Source organism: Onychomys torridus, chromosome 23 (genome assembly GCF_903995425.1).
Source record: "Onychomys torridus chromosome 23, mOncTor1.1, whole genome shotgun sequence".
Taxonomy (NCBI): domain Eukaryota; kingdom Metazoa; phylum Chordata; class Mammalia; order Rodentia; family Cricetidae; genus Onychomys; species Onychomys torridus.
In genome coordinates, this window is record NC_050465.1 from 24,000,542 (window position 1) to 24,022,318 (window position 21,777).

The 21,777-nt window shown below is 44.5% G+C and overlaps 1 protein-coding gene across 2 annotated transcripts in view; it reads left to right on the forward strand.

Annotated features, from left to right (window-relative positions):
* Window positions 1–276: 276 nt before the first annotated feature.
* The window catches only part of Epb41l3 (erythrocyte membrane protein band 4.1 like 3), a 225,019-nt gene continuing 203,518 nt past the window's right edge, over window positions 277–21,777 (forward strand). Inside the window, exon 1 of one of the 2 annotated variants that reach the window (XM_036173611.1) lies at window positions 277–596. The gene's annotated coding sequence lies outside the window, so the exon portion shown is untranslated. The remainder of the gene's footprint in view (window positions 597–21,777) is intronic. The other variant, XM_036173602.1, reaches the window with a different exon arrangement.

The window sequence follows — 21,777 nt, forward strand, 5'->3', positions numbered from 1 at the left end:
TTTCCTTGTTCAAACACTTGAGTACATGAAGGGGCATGACTCACGGCCTCTTTCCTTCCTCCAGTCTTTACCTACACAGAATTGTGTGTGCACTTGTGGGTCTGGGTCTAGGTAGGAAAGATTCTTCCATGCTTGCAGAGGCTGCTGGCTAGCAAGCGCAGGAAGGCCTGGCAAAAGACTTTGGGAGCGCGCTCCGTTCCGAGGCCCATGTAGGGCGGGGCCAAGCATGGGGTCCGCCTAGGCGCTAGGCGCAGCCAACTAGCGCGCCCGGAGGGCGGGCCGGTTCGGGCTGAGCAGCACCGGCTGTCACAGGCGCCCAATGCGCGCTGCAGGTGGCAAGTTGGAGGTGCTACCGCCACCGCTGCAGGAGAAGCCCGGGTCTGGCGGCCCCTTGCAGCCTCTGGGAGCCCTTTCCCGCCGCTGAGTCCGAGCTCAGACCCGGCAAAAGCCAAAGGGAACTGCCGCTGCGCAGGGACTAGGGAGCAGCGCTCCATCCCTGTGCCCTTGCACTACTTCGTTTTCTCCGAGGAAGGTTGTGCCTGGGGGCTGGGAACAGGTTCGGAAAGAAGACGGAGAGGAAGGCTTCTGCTATCCAGGTGAGCGCCTTTCCACCCCTGTGTCCCCCCCTCCTTCCCCGTAGTAGAAGCCAGGGCAGAGCGCGGGTTCCCCCCGTGGGCAGTGGCCGGGGAGAGGAGCCTGCCCTTGGCTGAGGTCGATCGCTGAGAAGCGAAAAGAGGCGAGGCTGGCGAGGCTGGCCCGGCTGGAGGCTACCTGCCTGCGCCCTCCTGGAATACATAGGTTCTCCTGAGCCGACAGCCCGAGTCCAGAGACTCGCAGAAAGATGTTTTGGAGGTAGCCTGAGGGCATGCACTCTAGCTTAGGCTAGCCTGATTTAGCCCTGTGTTCGCCGCATTGGAGACGCAGCTAGAGTGGGGCGCGGCTCCTCAGCGATCGCCTTCCCCCCGACCCAGAGCGCTGGACCCAGAGAGCTCGCGAATCTGTCTCCAGGAGCCAGAGGCTCTGGAGGACGTCATCCCTCTCTGCTCTGGCAACTCCTCCTCCGCCCTCTTGCCTCCACCTCTCGGCACTGGATGCCTAGCCAGCCGATTCGGAGATTCCGTGCTAGAGCCAACGCGCGCGGAGTGGTGGCTGCTGTCACTCAGCTCCCCGCCCTTGCAGGAGTTCGGGCGCCTGGGGGTCCGACTCCCTGACCCCGGCCGCCTGGGTGTGAGCCAGAGGCTAGCTAGTTCTCTGCGAGGACTCGCTTTCCAGTGCTCTCCCTCTTCCGTGCTGCCCAAACCCTTTGCCCAAAGACGGAATCTTGGAACCAAGATCTTGCCCATCTTGAGCGGAATTGGGAAGCCTCCTAAGAAGACACCAGCCTTGGAGCTGAGGTCAGAACCTTCGTCTCCATCTTCAGTACTTCAGCCTGGTGCCGGTGGTCAGTGGTTTGACCTCCGGGTTCCCCCGCTCACTGCAAGGAGGGCGCGGAAAACAATGCGAGGATATGGTTGTTTTCGTGTGTGTGTGTGTGTCTGTGTGTGTGTGTGTGTGTGTGTGTGTGTGTGTGTGTACACGCTCGCGCACCCGTAGGTGTCTTCGATTCTCTAGGAACCCTCTTCCCCCTGCCCCGCAGCGCCACAGTCTCCCCCCCCCCCCCCCCCCCCAGCCCTTTGCAGCCAACTGCGCTCAGCAACTTGGAGCTTCTGGCTCCTCTGCTTGCTCTCAAACTCCGGGTCCCTCCACCTAAGCTCATCCAGGGATTGAAAATCTTTTGGTTGGAGACTGCGCGATGAGGCGGATTGGGCTGTTGTTCAAAATGCCAGGGAGCGCCCCTCGCCGGACGTTTCATCTTCACAGGACCGAGCTGTCAGGACCTCAGCTGGGGATATGAGGGCGTCTAGTCACTGGGAAAGCAGAAGTTGAAGGCTGGGAACTCCCTAGGGTGCGCCCCACTCGGAAGCGAGAGCCAGGAGTGTGCCGGCTAGCGCTGAGCGCGCTCTGCCCGGCCCGAAAGGGGTGGCCAGGCAAAGCTGCACCGGGACGACCAGGCACTCCTGGAGCTGGGATCTGTGAGCAGAACTATGAGTCCGGGTGGCGCAGGCAGGTTCGGAGGTACCCAAGTCACACACGAAGTTGAGAACCGGGTCTGTAGCGCTCGGTGACCACCTCTGCGGTTTTAGGAGCTGCAGCCACGCGGCGCATTTGGCTGGAGCCGCCTCTAGTGGCTTTCGCTTTCCTTCTACAGAAGGGAAGCCGCCAGGGCTTTCACTCGCCCTGAGCCTCTCCAAGGAAAGCGTAGGTTCAGACAGTAAAATCCTCCTGGAAGCAAAGGCAACCTCCAAAAAGCCCTCAAGGGCGCGGGGCATCCACGATCCCACATGTAGCTGAATCTCGAGAGGGTGGGTGGAGGGCCAAGGGTCCTCAGGGGAATTGAGGTCAACTCAACCCAGAGGAGCAGAGCAGAGCAGAGCGGTTGGCCCCCTTCTCCTAAGCAGACTTGGTATAAGGATACCCCCTGCCTCAGCCACACCAGGCTGGTCGACCACCCACGTAATTCTCTGTGAAATGCATTGGATTAAAACTGGGCCGGAAGAGGGCTGAAATCCACGAAATGAATGAAAGTGGAAAGGACTGTAAATCCTTGATCTGATTGTGGTTTAAATCTAAATTCCATTTGAATAGAAACAGACTCTATAATCTAGTAGAGCAGGTCTGCGTGGCCCCCTTCTCTCTCAGCACTGCATTTCTTGTGACAGTTCCTGGAGGAGCCCTTAAGATTTGCACAGGCCAGGCTGCAACCACGCTGCCTGTGGGAGCGGGAAGGTTGGGAGCTGGGTGAAAAAGATTTGGAATAGGAGAGATTCCAGCTCACACTTGTAATGAAGTGACCCTGGGGGTCTAGGTCTCCACCTTCCGGTACCGGACATAAGTATTTCCTAGTTGGATCCTTGACAGATCAAACCTAAATGACACAGAAGAGGAAAGACCACTCTTTAGCCGTCCTTTCCCTGAGGATTTTTGAATAGATTTCTTCAACTAGCTTGTACCCTTAGGGGGAGCATTCTTTGTGCTGAGAAGCAGAGAAACTATACTTAAACCTTGACCTCTCGGTCCAGACAATGTCGCTATCCCTTTCAGTAGGATGTATGAACGCTGTTAAGGGCATGGCACTTTTGCACCCAGTAGGTGTCTAACAAACACCCTCGAACTGATGCTTATAATGAAAAACACTGACCTGGAAAGACTTGTAATAATTTCTAGGATTAATCAGTATTAAAATAATTTTAAACTATTGTTAACAGTTGTTTTGAGGACCAACGTGCACTCTTTAGTTACGTATGTTTAAAACCCAGGACTGGTGAAGTCGCTTCAAATGAGAAGGCACACAGGGTGTTAGATAATGCAGAAAATAAGAGAGAGTTGCTTAAATCTGTCTATAATGGTTGAATGCCTCTAGAAATGGATAGCTCACTACTTTCAGGTGTATTGTATTCCTTCGTTGACACTGAGTTTGGAGAAGGATGAACACAGCAGTCCACAGGAAGCTTATACTGTATGAGGAGCCACAAAATAAATATGATCTTGATGCTGCCGTGTAGATAGGTGGGGAAATTAACTGCTCTCAGCACTGTGAGCAAAAGCCAAGTGACACCAGGAAAGATAGGTCTAGTGGCTTATGCCTTAAGGAGGAAAAGATATCTTGAAAGACAAGCAATATGGACTCCAGCTTGTGTTAAAGTTGATCTGTATGTCAATTCCGGAGGCCATGGTCAGCCCTCTGAGAAAATCTGGTGCCATCTGTGATGCTTTGGATGAGCCTGCCTCCCTCAGGCTGATGTGTTTGAATACATGGTCCCCAGTTGCTGTAACTGTTCAAGAAGGATTAGGAGGCGTGGCCTCTAGGAGGTGTGTCATTGGGGTGGGCTTTGTGGTTTCAGAAGACTTCAGGGGAGAGGGTGGCATTCCCAATGTGCCTCCTCTCTGCCTCCTGCTTGCGGATTAAAATGTCAGCTCAGCTCTCGGCTATTCCTGCTGCCATCATCCTAATTAAATGTTTTCCTTTATGAATTGTCTTGATTATAGTGTTTTGTTTGCTACAAGAACAGAAAAATAATATGACATCTCCATGCCCCTGTTTCTCCAAACCAGAATCATATAGGGTCTTCATATTATCCCAGCCCCAAACAGATCACTGTCTTCACAATATGCTATGTGGTGGCACTTTTTTTTTTTTTAATAAAAAAAGAAAATCAACAGCTAAAAGCGGGTGTGATTTGTGTAGGACTTTTAAAGTGAGGGCAGGCTGGCTGTGAATGGTTCATTAAAAAAGCTCCAGAAAGTGGGATGAGTCACAATCCAGTCCAGACAGCCACTTCCTCATCCATAAGGAGAATAATAATTCCCCCCCCTACAACTCTGACTGTAAGAATTAATTTACATCTTTAAGAGCTATCTGAGCCACTTAGAAGTGTGAGACCTAGCAAAGGATTTTTACCAACATAGTAAGAAAGAGCTGCCATTGGAAAGATGGGACTTCTGCAAATGCCACATGTTCCCATCCAGATGTGGAAGTAAAACAGTTGATCTTACAGAAGTAGAAAGTAATGGAATGGGTGGGAAAGGAGGAGGAGGATGGGTCAACAGGCGAAAAAAAATGCAGTTCTATTGGGACTTACTTTCTAGAGTTCTGTGACAGAGTTGGGTGACCGCAATTAAATAAAATGAGTGGTCATATGTACCAAAATAGTAAGAGAGAATTATGAATGCTCCCAACACAAAGCAATGATTAATCTTTGAGGTGGTGAATAATGTCTATTACTGTGCCTTATTAATTGCTTATTGTATACATGCAATGAAACACCACACTTTGCCCTGTGAATATGACCAAACATGGTCTGTCAGTTTAAACACAGACAAATACATGAATGAAAAATCTGACTTCAGGAAAGCTGATAGCTAATGAACTGTGGAGTTTGAAAGGCATTGAACCTAAACTTCACAATTAAGATGGAAAAAATCTAAATAGTGAATAGGAAAAGTTTATGAGCTGTCATCTCAACAGGTCATACTTATGGCCAAGAAGAGGAAACTAATTTGTTTTGGCTTTAATGCTGGTTGTGAGGCACATGAGCATTTCTTTCAGGAGAATTTAATGCTTTGATAGTGTTACATAAAGAGCAAGATTGATGTATGCCCAGAATGTGTTCTGACAAGCTAAATGTGTCACAGCATACAGCTAATGCAAGGGACGGTATCCTGTGGAAAGAATTGGAGACATGGGGCTGAAGGATGCCTGTCTTAGAATGCTGTCATGGGGGAGTGAACAGTTAACTCGGTGAAAAGCGGTGCTGATCTAGGAAAATGAGTGTGGCTGGAGACCATTCGGAGGATGTCAGTCAGGTAGAACACAGGCAAGGGGTGCGTGCCAGTTCTTCACACTCAGAGTTCTGAAATGAGAGAGAGAGAGAGAGAGACAGGGGGACTGTTTCCTCTATGTCTGAAGTGATAGATATGTCAATACACCCGCCTTTATGAAAAAGACCAGACTGATCCAGAACATGGACTCCTCCGTCCTGCCTTGATCTCATTCTACATATCTAAGACCTCAGAGTCCTGACCTGTAAAGTGTGTAGAAAGAGGCTTTCTGAGAAGTCGGTAACACACATGCTTGCTATAACATCTGGTTCCAGCCTTGACCTTCAGGTTAGCTCCCCAGAAATAGGTCACTGGCTTCTAGAATGGGAAGAGAATCCCAGCTGGGTGCACCATTGCCAGATCTGGATTGTAATGGGGTGGCCTCCATTAACAATCTAGCCTGGCTTGCTCTCCTAGCTTCCATGTGAATATCTCACCTGGGTGTTCTACATCTCATCCTGTCTACCCCCTCTCCAGAATTGTCAGGTCCCAAGTCTACCAGACAGAGACCCAGTCTTCATCTTCCATAGCTTCCTTCCATGCACACATAACACACAACAAACACACATCGCAGAGATATCAGTGCCATGCAGCAAAGCCTGCCACTCTGGTCCTTCCTACCATGATGCTGGCAGGTCTATGTCCAACCTGTGACTCCTGCTTAGACCACAGTGACATCAGTCTAGATCCCATTGACTCTTTGGCAGTACTGTTTTGACTAGCTTACTCCCTACTCCAAAACTCCTCCTACGTTTTAGCCTTGAGCTGCGTTTACTCTTCTGTGGCACCATGTCCATACTGTCTGGTGGCTCCAATAGTGAGCCCTAACAGCACTCTCCAATGCCCATGCATGCTTCGTTTCATTTCTGTAACATTGTCATACCCACCCCTTCATCTCATCGTGTCCGTTCTGAGCACCTATTGGTTTCTAAATCAAACTTGAGCTTCACCACCCTTTCAGAGTTTCCCATCCACTTGGAAGGCCTTTTTCCATCATTCCTCTGCTTAACATGCCTTTGTGCCTCACTGCACTTTACTGATGGAGAGCTGAGATTCTACATCTGTGTTCTTCACCTTGTTTTCCTCCAAGTGGTACCCACCCTAGGGGTTCTTCCTAAGTTCCCATGGAGTGAGTGACTGTCTAGAGCTGTTTTAGGAGAGGTGAGGACAACAGAGGGGGAAGACGTCCCCTACCCATGTTAAGTCAGAATGAAGAAGGAGCCACCCCATGAGCAAACCCTGATAGACATGGGCCATTATTAACTTCAAAAACTATCCTCTACCTCATTTGTGTAATTACATGGATAATTTAAGCTCCAGAAGCTGGAAGAATCTGTCAAACTATTAGCATTCTTCATTGTAGTTATGAGACTATAGTCATGTGAGCTCCACAGCGCTTTCAAAGGCAGAATAGATATGGGCAGCCAAGATGATAGTGATTGGTCTGAAACAAAAATGGGAAATGCTGGGCATGATGCCCATGAAGTGTGGGATGCACCCAGAAATATGGGAGAAGATTCTTAGCTTGGGGGCTTATGGTTTGTCTCATATCCAGTCATTCTTAGGAAACCTTTCATCTGATTCCTGTGATTTACAAAGTAACATCATGCTTGTGTTTGCTGGCATGTGTGGATGTTGAAATGCTCCAGGTCTAAATGAAATTCTTTATTCCAATTCTTAGAAAATAAGGATTTTTTGTGATTGCATCCCCTTTTTTTAAAGACTGAAAATATGAAGCCATTTCTCATGTGCATATTAAATGTCTGAAGTCAAGTGGGGAAAAGTATTATAAAAAGATTGCTAGTTTCAATATTCTAGCAACAAAAATGCTTGCACACAGTCTTAAATACACAGACCTTCAAACTTGAGTGAATAATTCGATAGTCATCAAATGCCTGTTGACGTTGATGGTGGTTTGGATGAGAATGACCCCCACAGGCTCATATACTTGAAGGCTTGGCCACCAGGGAGTAGAATTGTTTGAAAGCTTTAGAAGAACTAGGAGGTTTGGTCTTGGGGGTGGGCTTTGAGGTTTCATAAGCCCATCCCAGGCTCAATCTCTCCCTTCTCCTTCCTCCCCTTCTCTCCTCCTTCTCTCTCTTTGTAGATCAGGATATAGCTTTCAGCAACTTTTCGAGTACCATATCTGCCCACCACCATGCTCCCTGCCATGATGGTAATAGACTAAACCTCGGAAACTGTAAGCCAGCCACCAATTAAATGCTTTCTCTTGTAAGAGCTGCCTTAGTCACAGTATCTCTTCACAGAGTAGAACAGTGACTAAGACAGCAGTACATTGCTCATGAAGAATAATGGAGGAAATGATATGGTCCAGTATTGAGGCTTCAAGTATTGTGGAATTCAGTAACCTTATTATAATGTTAGAATTGTGTGCTTAAACCTGTCCTGAGCAATTGTCTGGCTCCGAGTGAGTCAAGCTGCTGTATCTATGTATCTGTACTTGACGGGTAGTACCTGTAAAGTGTACATCACTGCAGTGAAATGGAAATGATGGTCTCTGACCACTCTACACAGACATCTGGTTACATATGTGTGGCTCACACCAGGAAGTCCTCTGTAAGGTCACTGGGTCTCCTGGACTCAACTTCCTCACTGGGAAATAGAAATAACTGAGTTTTCCAATTCACATAGAGGACACAAAAAATGAATAACATCTTATGTGTGGATGCGTTTTATGGGTGATGAAGTGAGACACTCACAGCGTTATGATCACTAGTTTGATGCAAGTTCAGCAGTAGACTATACAGCTCTCTCCACAGCCCTTCATAAAACGACAATAGGAAACATTTATGAAATTGACTCTGAGCTCAAGTACAGCCTGAATCCATGACACATAACTACCTTTAAATAATAATAATAATTAATAATAATAATAATAATAATAATAATAATAATAATAATAAAAGCCCAAAGCAACAACAACAACAAAAACCACATCCATTTCTCTACAAACTGTCACCAGATTCTGCAGAGTTAAATAATAAGATTGGGAGTCTGTTTTGGCTGCGATGGTTTTAATAATCTGGATGCCTGGTATAAAAACAACTGCTCCCATAGAATAAAATACATTTTCTTTCCACCTAACATAGTTGTTTCTTTGAACGTCAGGCACTCCTTGAAGTTTGCACTGTGCATAAGATAATCTCATACACAAAATGAGAGTGGGTAAGCACCCAGTAGTTTACTATGAGGTCATATCCTGATCAACCACTGTAGGTTAAAAATATCCTAAGCTGGCAATGATTTTAATGCGTCTAGCCCGAGGGCATCAGAGCTCAGCAACCAAGGAGCACTGCTTAGCTGACTAGAGCGGTGGCTCCTGACCCTGCCTAGTATCTTAGGAGATCATGCCACATCATCATTAGCCCTGAAAAAAAAAAAAGATAAAAGTTCAAACTCTAGTTCCCACTGGCTCCCTATCTCTTTGGTCTCAGTATTGAGGTCCACATCCTAAGTTAAGTTTCGCTATAGACCCTAAGAGGCAGAACCAATAGGGAGATACAGTATTAAAATGAGCAATGTACACTTATTAGCATGTGAAGCACACATTGGGGTCATATTAACTGCCAGTGTTCCCAAACTCATGCACTCATGCCTGTCTGGGATACATTTCCCAAGTCCTCTGAGCTGCTCTTTCTTCTGTAAAGCTGCCTTGGTAGTACTCACCTGCAGAGTTGCTTTAAGAAATAGGAGTACCCATAAGATGACCTAGTATACACTAAGTACTCATGCACACTTAGTACACACTCAGTACTCATGCAAGTGCCACCCCTTTCTGCATGTGAGATAGTCCATTGACATTTAATTCGCTACGACAATTCATCATAACAAATTGACTTTCACTTTCAATAGTTACATGTTACTCTTTTGATGGTAACTATGTCTACTTACTTTTAGTCATATTCAGAAGAGAAAAAAAAAAAAAACTTTGGCCCTAGGCAGATAAATCTGATAATCCTAGTGCAAAACATTTCTGCATGTCAGAAGCAGGTGACTAATTTTATTGATTCACTCCTCCCTGCAGGTCCACATCATTCCATTTGGAAGGGTGAAAATCTCAAGGATTAACTCTCTCTGTGCTACGGCACCTTTGATCTCTCTGATCTTGAGTGTGTAATTGCCAAGTAATTAGGTAAACATTTTTGGCTTTAATTTTTTGAGTGGATGGAGCTAGCCCTATTTTGTTTCTCTAATATAGCCCCAGCTGTCCTGGAACTTGCTCTGTAGACTAGGCTGGCCTCGAACTCAGAGATCCGCCTGCCTCTGCCTCCCAAGTGCTGGGATTAAAGGCATGCACTACCACCACCCTAGTCCTGTTTCTTGAAAGAACACTTTTTTTTTTTTTTTTTTTTTTGTATGTTAGATATCGATGTTGTCAGGCTATAAGAGTTTAAGCTAAAAAAACATGGCACGCCAAGTTGATGTAGGACTGAACTCCTCCCCCTGCATAAAGGCTGGATGAGGTAATCCAGCATGGGGAACAGGTTTCCAAAAGGTCAGCTAATTGCCAGGGACAGGTCCTGATGCCATGGTTTGTTCAAGCCCATGGGATGCCTGCCTTTTTCTGAATGGAGATGGAAGAGGAGTGGATGGCAAGGGAGGCAGACTGGCATGGGGCGGGGGACGAGACGGGATGACTGTGATCAGTATGTAAAATAAATGAAAAAAAGGTTAACTAAATAAAATTAAATTAAATTAAGAATTTAAGCTGCAATACACCCGTGTTAGTGGGACTCTGTCATCTGCAATGATGGCAATTCTAAACATAGATTCTCCCTACATGGTTTAGGAATTTCTTCCCTGACTGTGGCACTGGAGCCTTTCTGTGTGAAATGCACCTTGTATTTTTAATATGCTCCTATTCTGGTCACAAAAAAACCATCTAACATCAAAGAGACTAAAGGCATCAATGGACACCAGTAAGTTCATGTAGCTGGCAGTTCACCGTCATCAGAATCACTAGGCGTTCCTATGTTTCTGACTTCCCTGGGTGTGGTGGAGAGCCCAGGATCACTGCTCTCTGTGACACTCTGAGGTCCAGTGGCCCTTCTATATGACCGAACTAAGACACCTAAAAGCTTGTGAGCTCAAGATGCTTTGGAATTCATCAAGTAGACTGGGGAAGCACAGATGATCCCAGGAAGAAGAGCAACTGGGGAAGTTAGCCTTGTGGGAGAAACAGTGAGATGACTCTGGAGGACCGGAGTTCAGAGAGGGCAGCCCAGAAGCCTCTGTGCTGTGCCACATCCCACAAACGCCTGGAACCACTGTGTGTGTCTTGAGTCTCTTCTCTTAACCTACCTTCTTTTCTGCTCTTTCTAGGATGTCTAAATCTTGGAATAGCAAGGCTGAAAATACAGAGGTTTTTATTTTACTTATTTAAATTTATTTACTTATATTGTATATGTTATGGGGAGGAGTGTCCACATGCCTGGGTACTCCTATGGTAGTCAGAAGACAACTTTCACTACATGAGTCCTAAGGCTCAATCTCAAGTCCTCAGTCTTGGTGACAAGTGCCTATACCCACTGAGGCCTCTCACAGGTCCCAGACATAATGTTTAAATGGTCAGATGACTGCGATTCATTTCTCTCACGGAACGTGTGAGTCTTGGGGAATATCATCATGTCACATCTTCCAGATTGTCTTGGGGAATATCATCATGTCACATCTTCCAGATTGTATTTATAAAGGATGAATAATCTGTGCTATTCTTAGTTGCTTGCTTCCTTTTGAGAAAAAAAAAAAAGATCAAAAATTGAAATGAATAATGTAATGGTGCCATGAGTAATGCCACCAAGTGTACAGGGTAACCCAGCTACCAAAGCTCCTTGCTAAGTGAAAAGCATCATGATGTTTTATCTTTTCTACTTTTAATACATGAACGCTACCCCCTGCAGGTTACTCCACACAATGTTTAAGTGCCGCTTTGGTCTCTGTGGCATACAGTTGGAGGATAACTAGGAATGTTTCAGGAAAGATCAACCCAACTTTGTTTACTAGATTGCAGGCTCATCATCCCTTAATTTCCCTGGATAATAGTTTGTGCTTTTTTTTATGGTGGAGTCATAGCTGCTTACGCTTTCAAACCTGTAGTCCTCAGGCACAGCTACAGATGAAAGACCTTTGTTTTCTAAACCAGAAAAAAAAACTTGAGTTTGGCTGTTTTCTACAATCCAGGGCTACTGAAACACGATTTGGACATAACGGAAGCACAGCACTGCTTCGCACACGTTTGCTGTGGAAATTCTATCGAGGAATTCTTTAACAGCAATGATAATTGTAGGTTCAGGTTCTCCGGGTAGTTGCTCCATGGACCTTGCTGACAGCTGCTAATTTATTATTACTTTGAATGAACTCAACTGCCATTGCTTACTGTATCATCCGAAGGCCTCCTGTAAATATTTCTCCTATGCCTCTCTTCCTGGGTTTGGAGGCATTTGTAGAGATTCAGGATAGTATTTTTTTTTTCAAAGCATAGCAGGAGGAATTATTTAGAATAAATTAAAATAACAAATAAATGGCAGATCATTTAAACTGCCTTGAGCTGACCTCCATTTGGTGTAAGAGAAGGGGTGTGTGTTACATCTGACAGATAGCAGAGAGAAAGATAAAAGCCCTCTTGGGCCCACTGGGAGGTAGCAAGTGGCACATTCCTGCTGTGTGTCCCTTATGTAATGCTTAGGGGAACAGTTGGGCTGAAGTGCCAGGCTCTATACTGATCTTGATACCTGGAAGAGAGTTGAGGTGAGGAAGAGGAGCTGACCTACAAAATTATTACCCTTACTGAAGTCTAATCTTATCAGGGAGTATAAGGATGAGAGTTGACAATGGAAGGACATATATAAACTGGAAGAGATCAGCGCTCCTTATTAGACCTTGCTAGACTGCATCTGGAAGAAAGCAGTCAGTGAGTACAGCAGACATTTAGTAGAACACATTACGTTGTGCTTTCAGGAAACTAATGGGTCAGTTAAACATCTTTCCCCAATGATTAACCTAGCTCCAATCCCCAACTCTTTTTTAATAAGCTTGAACCAGATATTGTGGGGCTGGGTTATTTTTTTTTTTTTTTTTTTTTTTTTAGGTAGAACATACAACAAATATTTCATAAACACAGGGCTTTCTAGCAACTTGATTTTCTTGTGGTGCTTTAGAATTGAAATTGGAACCTATAAATAATTTTGTATTATTCAAGACAATTTAGTAACTGAATTGACCAGCCATATTTTAAACATCTGTATTTATTGTCTCCCCACACCCACCTGTACGAAACAATCTATTTGATCGCACCTTTGATACCAAACCGGATGTCTATGAATATGAGCATTCTACCACACTGTTCTGAACACAGTTTCATTTTTCTGTTTGTCTGCTGGATGGATGGTCTTGTTACAGAGGCAAGCTGAGTTTGTGCATAGGAGGTTGCTTTGTGGAGATTTATGGTGCAGTTCTTACCCATGTTTTGTTGACTTGTCTCTCCTCACAAAGATACACACTGGAGTCAGGAATTTAGTTTTTGACATTGACCTATTAAAGTATCTGTTTGCATGTGGTATAAGCAAACCAGCATCAGAGATTCAAGAAGGACAAGGTCAGTGACTTCAAAATGTTTAGAAGGTTTTTATTTTCCCACCACATTCATGGGGGGTGGGGGAAGAAAGTTGGTTCCAGTGGCATGTGACCTTTTGACACAGGCTGGAAATGTTGCTGACATAGTCATCCCTGTCTCTAGCCCATTGTCTTCTTTAAAGCTTGACACTCCCCCTAAAGTGACATCCCTCTTTTGAGTATTTTTCAAAGCAGAAGACAAACCATGGTCAACCAGTGCTTAGTCTAATAGTTGCTGCAAACTTTGTTTTCAAGAGCATAAAAATGTCCCCTATTTTTGACCTCTGTCTTCTTTAGCCTTTGGGGTAAAAAGCCTAGGGTGATAAAAGGCAAAGACCTACTTTCTGAATATAGGCATCCCCCATGTATAGATGACTCACTTTTTCCAAAATTGAACTTGTCAGTAGTTGTTCACAATTTTGAACTCTTTGCCTTAAAAAGGAATGTTAAAAATTATGGTTAGGTTTCAGGCTAGTATAGTTTTTGTTATGAACTAGTTTTGAAGCCATCGGTATCAGCTGGGACAGAAACTAAATGTCCTCCCCAAATGGACAGCCTAAGGTGGAACTCCCATGAGAGTAGCTTCACACCAACCCCTCCTTAACATTTCCTCCATCTTCCCATACCATTACCACAGGCTTCACACCACCCCTCCTAATGAGTCCTCCATCATCCCATACCATTACCACAGGCTTCACACCACTCCTCCTAATGTGTCCTCTGCTTCTGGCCCCATTACCTCAGGCTTGGACACTCTACCATAGTTGGGCTATTCTACCTTCCTTATACACTCCTTATACAAGGTTTATTACCTTCTTTTTTCTTAAATAATACAGCCATTGCTTTAGTTATGCTGGTGTAAGCAATATATAGAAGGCAATCTGGGTTCATTATATTTCCAGAAATGACTGATAAATCCAGAATTCTTTTACTCCTTATATGAAAACATGAAATACCTTGGGACTTAAATCAATTGCAGGTTGTAATATGTCCTTTAACTTGATATTCATTAATCATATTTTATAAGTAAGGTGTGACACATGATATGGGAATATATGTGTGAATAAAAATGGAGTGGTATTCATCATGTTATAGGGAGAGAAATTACCACAATATAAACTTGGGAAAGTTGCCAGAGAGGCTTTTATGAAAATATCAAAACTTACATATAACTTGAAGAAAATAATTAAATTGTCATAATAACATTGAAAACCAATTAGGCATTGTATTATAAAGAAAGCATATACTCCAACAAAGGAATTCTGCAAAGTCAGCTTCCAACGCTATAACAAAAACACCTGAGATAACTAACATACAAAGAGAAAAGTTTTCTTTGAATGTAAAATTTTGAAAATTTCTGTCCATGGTTACATAGACCTATTGCTTTTTGGCCTAAGGTGAGATGGGACATTGTGATGGAATTGTGTGGTAGTGTAAAGAGCTGGGTGTGTGATGGAAGACACACTAGGCCCTACCTTTCAAAAGCTTCATTACTTCTCAATTGCCACATCCTAAGACCCGAGTCTCGACCACGCAGGCCTTTGGGGGACACTTAACATTGAAACTATTAGGCTCTCTCAGTTAAGACAAACGGTTCTAACCAATTCTCGGTTTCTTTGCTTAGACTATGCCCTGTCCTTTCAGTTAGTTGAGTTTCCAGCAAGCATCTCTGGAGAATGTAAGGTAGTGAACATTTTTTACCACAGTTAGCCTTGTCCCCAGCTCAGTCATTAGTCTCTCTTCACGTACTGACCATGCCATGGCTAGCCATTTCTCTTTGCTAACATGCAACTCTCAATTTGTTATTAAAAACATCATCACAGTTTCAGGTGTGATTTATTCCTGCAGCCTGAATATTAAAAGAGCTATTTTTATCCTGCCAGCACCAAGGTTCCAAGTGAAACATTTTGCCATCACTGTACACTGATACTTCCTCCGCAGTTTCTTGCCCCTGGCTTCTTAGTAAAGCTGAATCAGAATGGATTTTTTTCTTTCCCTCTTCCTTCAACAAAGGACCTTGAGAACAGATTAAGTTGGCAACAACTTCTGAGGGGAAGAGTAGAACCAGGAGGGTGGGCACAGAGGAGGTGTGAGCATCAATGAGATCTGAACTGCAGAAGTGGCCGATTTCCTTCGGCTCTGTGGAGGATTCACCAAGCAGGAGACTTGACCTTGATTCTGGCTGTGCTGGAGCAAGAAAGGACTAAGAAAGAGAAGGAAGTTCATCCAGATCCATTTCCCATGGATTAGCCAGAGGTAGCATTAGTGGAGTTCTCCTACCATCTGATCATGGAGCACAGGTTGTTCATTTTGGAATCCTTGAGATGCATTCTAGGGGAGTAAAGATAACCTAAATGATGTGACAGTCCATCAACAGCTGAGAATCCCAACACCTCTAATATACGGAGGAAGGAGTGTAACTGGGTTCTCAAAGGTTGCAAAGAACATTTCTTTATGCATGCTATATTTGCTAACTGCACTAGGGACTACTCAAGGGAATGTTAGTAATATTTCCTTCGAATGAATTATAAACCGCCAATCATAAATTCATTCTGTCTTCACAGAAACAGTTTTCAAGGCTGTGTTTTCTATAATAAAAATAAATTTGAGTAAAGAGTGGCATTGTAGAGGCTGGAGAGATGGCTCAGTGGTCAAGAGGACGCAGGTTCAACTCCCAGCACCTACATTGTGGTTCACAACCATCTGTAACTTCAGTCTCAGAGGATCTGATGCCCTCTTCTGGCCTCCAAACAACCGGCACACCCATAGGACACAGACATGCATGGAGCCCAAACACCCATGCACATAAATAAAAGCATAATCATTTTTTTTTTTATTGAAAAGAGTGACATTGTAAATCTGTTTGGTGTTTGGCTTGACCGTAGATAGTTTCATGTCTATTTCTACGTTGGAAATGAAAGTTAGGGTGGCACATGCCTTATAACTTTTATAAATTACCACATTATTCATGAAAGAATGAAGGTACAAAAGCAACACATGTGTAAGTGTAACCAGGAAAACAGTTCCAGACTCATGGCTCCCAAAACTCTTTAGGGGGAGAGGGTATCCAAGACACTGGATCCTACTTTAAATACTGCCATCTTACCCATGGACTTCATTTGATTAAAAAGAATCAATAAGTGGCAAACAGCACACAGACCAAACGGGTTATATTTAGGAATAGATACATAAACACATGCAGTAACAATGAATTCACATTAAATAAATACATAAAATCAAAGAGGCCACAGCTTTGGAGGAGAGTAGGGAGAAGGGTTTGGGGGAGGGCTGGGAGAGAGGAAAGGGAAGAAAGAAATGTCGTCATTATATTTTAATCTAAAAAGAAAAAAAAAAAAAACCTGGTTAACAAGGTCCACACACAGGGATGGCAGAAAGTACAGTAGGTCTGTGCCTGTTTCTGGTTTACAGCACTGTTGTAAATGGGCCTGGGTCCCAAGGTGTAATAAGAGAAAAGTTTTACTTTTGCAAAAGGGTTCTTAGCCTTTGGGATATCCCACACTAGAGACCCCAGGTCACCACTGAGTTTTGTTCCTAATTCTGGTGGGGGGAGGGGGGCTGTCTCACTCTGAGTGGTCAGGGCTTGGCCTCACATTCTTACATGATTTGCCGGCTGTAAAGTGGTGCAGGGGATAAGCAGAATGCCATCCTGAGTGCAACCTTGAGCACACAGTTTGATTTCAAGAAGTGCTAACCCTGGACGAATCTGAATTCCTGCCAAGTGGCTTCTTTACAATCTTTTTAGGTGAAGTTTTCTCTTATTTAATACTGATAGAAAAGACCGTACTTTACTTTTACATTCCCCATAGTTACTATAATAAGAAGCTAAGTAACTATTTCTAAAATGTTCATGGAGCCCACAGTTCTGTACTTTCAAAGACCTTTTCAGGTGTTTGGGATGGTGGTGGTGGAGAATATGTATGTATTTGGATGTGTGTGCAGCGGCCAGCTACTGTTCCACAGGAGCAATCTACCTTGTTTATTGGGACAAGGTCTCCCACCAGGGCCTAGACTTGCTGATCAAGCTCTAGAAGAATGGGTGTTGGGGACTGAACTCAGGTCCACATGCTTGCACAGCAGGTTCTCTACAGGCTGGGCCATCTCCTCGGGCCCCTGCCAACTCTGTGCTTCCAGGAGCCCATATTCAGTCAGAGTCCTCAGTGTCCTTCTGTAGCACAGAGCATCGTGTGAGAAGAAACAGGGGGCATGCTCTGTGTGTTCTGGTCCCTGGCCCCTGTTTCCTTTCAAAGCTCCTAGGATACAGTCATGGGTGTGCCGCCCTGCGACCTTCCCTAATCCCAGCCACAAGCCCCAGAGACCTCTAAACCCGGGAGCCTGGAGCCTGAGAAGATTTTCTACTTTAAACCCTCAGCATAGGGGTTCAGCTTCAACACTGAGAAAACAACTTGGAACACACCCAAGCCAGGTAGAAAGCACAGCACATTCTGTCTTCCAGCGACTCTCTTTTGAGCGGGAAGAACCGCTGAGAGGCGGTTGACAACAAGGACCTTCCGAAGACGGCCCTGCATTTCTGTTATGCTGTGTCTGCTGGAGGTCTTCTGTGGCCTCTTTTCTGTGAAAACCTCAGACTCTCTCCCGTTTCCACTCAAGGAAGTCCGGCGTGGGCAGTGGCTTGCTCGGGGTCACTTGGTTTCTAAAAGGACCCCCGAGCCCACATCTCTCCCTCTGAGCCCTTCCCTGGGGACCTTATCTCTTCTCTCTGAGGTCAGCCTGCTGTGACAGAAGCCCGGGAGTCTAAAGCAGAGAGCTGATCTTATCTCTTTTGTAGCTACAGTTCAGCCATGCACCAACGGATTTTCCTTCCCAGCTCCGGGGTTTTGTTGTTTCTTTCTTTTTTTTAAGGCTCATCTGGCTTTACTCTGTAGCCCAGGCTCACCTTGAACTCTCGATCCTCCTGCCTTGGCCTCCTGAATGCACCACCATGCCCAGCTCCCCCTTTCAAATAAAAATACTCAATGTATAAGAGAGGATCGACTGTGTCCTTTGTGTGATTTCTTGGGCTCATACGGTGAAGTTTGAGTTCCATAAGAAGAAGAAAAAAAGTGAGAAGAAAAACAAAACATTACCTAAACAAAGGGAAGTGCATTAAAAACCAAAACATTACCCACAAGCCAGGGTACTGACTGAACTATATTAATACACAAAAGATGTGCAGAAGCCCTCATGTTGACTGGCAATAATTTTCAAGGTGTTCGGGGTTTGGTGAGGGCTCAGATGCCCCCAGGGCCGCAGCAGCACTGGCAGCAGCAGCACTGGCAGCAGCAGCACTGGCAGCAGCAGCACTGGCAGTTCTGTGAGCCCTGGGCTGAGGGCTGACAGCAGGTCTGGCTGTGGGCTTTGTAGACATTCTCGTCATGATTTCTTCCAATGCACACTACATAGCTCCTCTCACCCTGCCATCTGCTGGGAGTAAAGCTGAGTTTTTGTTTGTTTGTTTGTTTTAATTAAAACCAGGCTGCTTTGGGTTCTATTACAAATCCCATCTTTTAACACTTTACAATGAAAACTGAGCCCCTGTGGGGTAGCCACACAATTCCAAAAACCATTTTAACAGTGTTTTTTTTTTTTTTTTTTTTTTTTTCTTTCTTTTTATCCTCCCCACACATTTTGGTAAAATACATGTGACCTAAGATTCACTGTCAGTCATTTTTAAGGGTGCAGTTCAGGAGGGTTACGTGCATTCATGTGGCTTGGTCATCACACATCCTAGACTCCTCATCTTGCAAAACTGAAGCTGTTCACTCTTACCCAAACCCCTCTCCCTCCCGATGCCTGGAAACCACCACTTCATGTTCTGTCGCTCTAAGTATGACTACTGGTGAGGCCTCACATTAATTGAGGATATTGTGTAAGCCTTTTGGGTCTGCTTTATTTTATGTAGTGAAGTATATTTATGGTTTCAGAATTCCCTTCCTTTATAAAGTGAGCGGCATATTTTGTTCATTGATTCGCCCATTCACAGATGCTTGCACTGCTTTCCACATTTGGCTGTAGTGGGTGCTGCTGCTACAGACATGTGTATGTAAAAGCTCTTCAAGCCCCTGTGCTGTGGTACAGCCCACCTGGGCTGAGGAGAGAGAGTGTGTGCTACGGTTCCTGTTGGCTCCCATCCCACCCAGACTTCCTTTGTCTGTTCAAGGCGTTCAGACCACATTGACATGAGACCCAGAACTGCTGTCAGGACCAGTTAGGGACACTGCCCATTGTTCCCAACTTCAGTGCCTGGGCCTTGGCCTCCTTGGGCACAGATGGGAGAAGCAGCAGGTGTGACCTCAGGTGCAGGCCTTTGTCAGATGGTTCCTAGTCTCCTGGAATTCCATCTGGGGCTTTGCCCCAGAAACTGGTCATTTAAAATGGCCTTAACTTTGTGGCTGGCATGAGATTTATACTCTTAGGACCCATGGAGGGTGAGAGGGGTGAGTCCCCAAGGCTGATTTACCTTCAGCCTGATTGCTCTCAAAAGAAATGGGTCCTCAATAGCGAGTACCTTCAAGGATAGGCAATGCAGATTCTTAACATAATAGTTGCCTTAAAAAGGAAAAAAAAAAAAAAGCTTTCTTTTTCCTCTAAGCTGGGTGCACTCTTTAAGGAAACAGTTTAACATTTGTAGTGCACCTCTGTAAGGTCCAAGTGCTCCCCGGCAAAACAGAATTCCTCTAGCATAACCCTGGCAAGGTCTTTCACCTTGGAACCTATGGCAGAAAAACTCTTTGGCACAAAGACTTGCTCTAGGGTGTTCCATCCACCTGACAATGTCTATGTGATTTCATGGGCTGTGAATCTCTGTCCTGGGAGAGCGGTGATCATGGCTTATCAGATTAAAACCAGTTAAATTTTATGTATTATGTTTCCAGATTTAATGACATGTCATTTTTTTTCCTTTTTACTATTAGATATTAGTAAGCCTACTTACCAGGATCAAAGAGACAATAGTAATATTTTAGTCCCTTGCTCTTGTCTTTGAAAGGCTTAAATCTATACCATGGCCTGGCCTGGAGCAGCTATAAACAGACATATAATTTATATTGTTTGACAGGGGTAATTAAAATTCTTGTAGATAAATTTCACTAGGTTTCTGGTTAGGGCGTGATGTGGTCTAAGTCTGGTCTGCAGCAATCCCCCGACCCCATTTCTAGTTCAGACTTGCTTTAATTACTTTTATGTCCCTATACATTCACATAATTCTTCCCTATTATCTTTCTGGAAACATCTATTGCACATTCAAACACGCCTTGTGGTCACTGTATTTGCACCTGTTAAATTAAAAACCTAATGAATGTTCCCTTTGGATCTCTCCTGAATTATCTACCTTGCTTTCACAGACACTTCCTTTTCAACACAAGATGTCCAGGTGGGAAGGGGTCCTTGAGGGGAGTGGTAGTTTGCCACATTTCCTGGGGTGAGGAGTTAACAACAGTTCTTGAACCATTTCTAATCCTGTTCTCTTTCTCTTGTTGCTTATTTTCCTGCCTCACTGCCTCTGGGAACATGGAACTCGGATGGCCCATCATCTGGAAAAATGCTGTCACTGGTTGCGGGGATGCGGATAATGTGGTGAGTCCTGAAGTTAATATTTAACTTCTCTCTTTGTGGAAGATTAATTTGTGAAGTGAAATTCTTCGATGGTAAATTTTCTTTAGCATCTTGCTGTCTGTGTGTCTGGAGGTCATGTACTTGGGGTCAGAGTTCAACCTCCTGAAATAAAGAGGAAACAGTCTGATAGTAAGTCCCAAGCTCCAGTCAACAGAAATCAACCATTCACATTGATATTCAGATACTTTTTTCTTCCCTTCTTTCTCTTTGGGTTGATGCTATCCTTCACAGCATCCCAAGACAAAGCATTTTGAGAAGTCCCACTGCCTTCCGAGTTCAGTTCTGCTATCTTCTAAAGCTTTTGTTGAGTCATGCCCCTAAGTCACAGGCCTCAGACTTTTAAAAATATATTTGTCATTGCTGGCAGATATAAATTCATATGATTTGTTTGTGGTGACTTGGTGATGGATTGTGTGTGCCATTTCAGAAATAGCACCTTGCTGGTGTGTTTTTACTCAACACAGTCAGTCTCAATTATCCCATAGGAGATGTAGGAGATGGGATCTAAACTCCATAGGAGAAAAACTGTTGAATAGCAATGTAACTTTGTCCTTCTAAACCTGAGTAGGAGTGAAGTACAAACCCACTGCTGTCCTATGTGCAGGACAAGGGAGGAAAAAATGGGGAATACATGTCTCTATAATGTGTGGATATGTGTATACGTATGCATATAGGTATAGACATATAGACTTTAAACACATTTCCAAGGGTGATGGAAGGAGAATTCTGAGGAAGCCTGTGATTGGAATGATAGTGGAGGAGAAACTGTTCCAGTATCTTCTCGACTTTAATGAAAAGATATAGAATAACTAATTGCAAAATCAATCAGGTTAAAACTGACTGCCACAGGAAGTTCATTGTCTTGATCATCAGACCTGGGTTCCTCTCAGTCTCCTTCTCAATTCACTTCCAACTGCCAGGTCCCAGCCTGAGCTGGGTGAGATGTAGGATGACACTTGCTGGGAGCAAAGGCATTGCTGGTGCCAATCTGTTATGTCTGAAATTTCTAAAATTATCTGAAGGTTAGCATGGGATCTGGCATTTGTAAGACTTTCTGTTCCAGCATAAGTAATTTGGAAATCTTATCTTAGATGA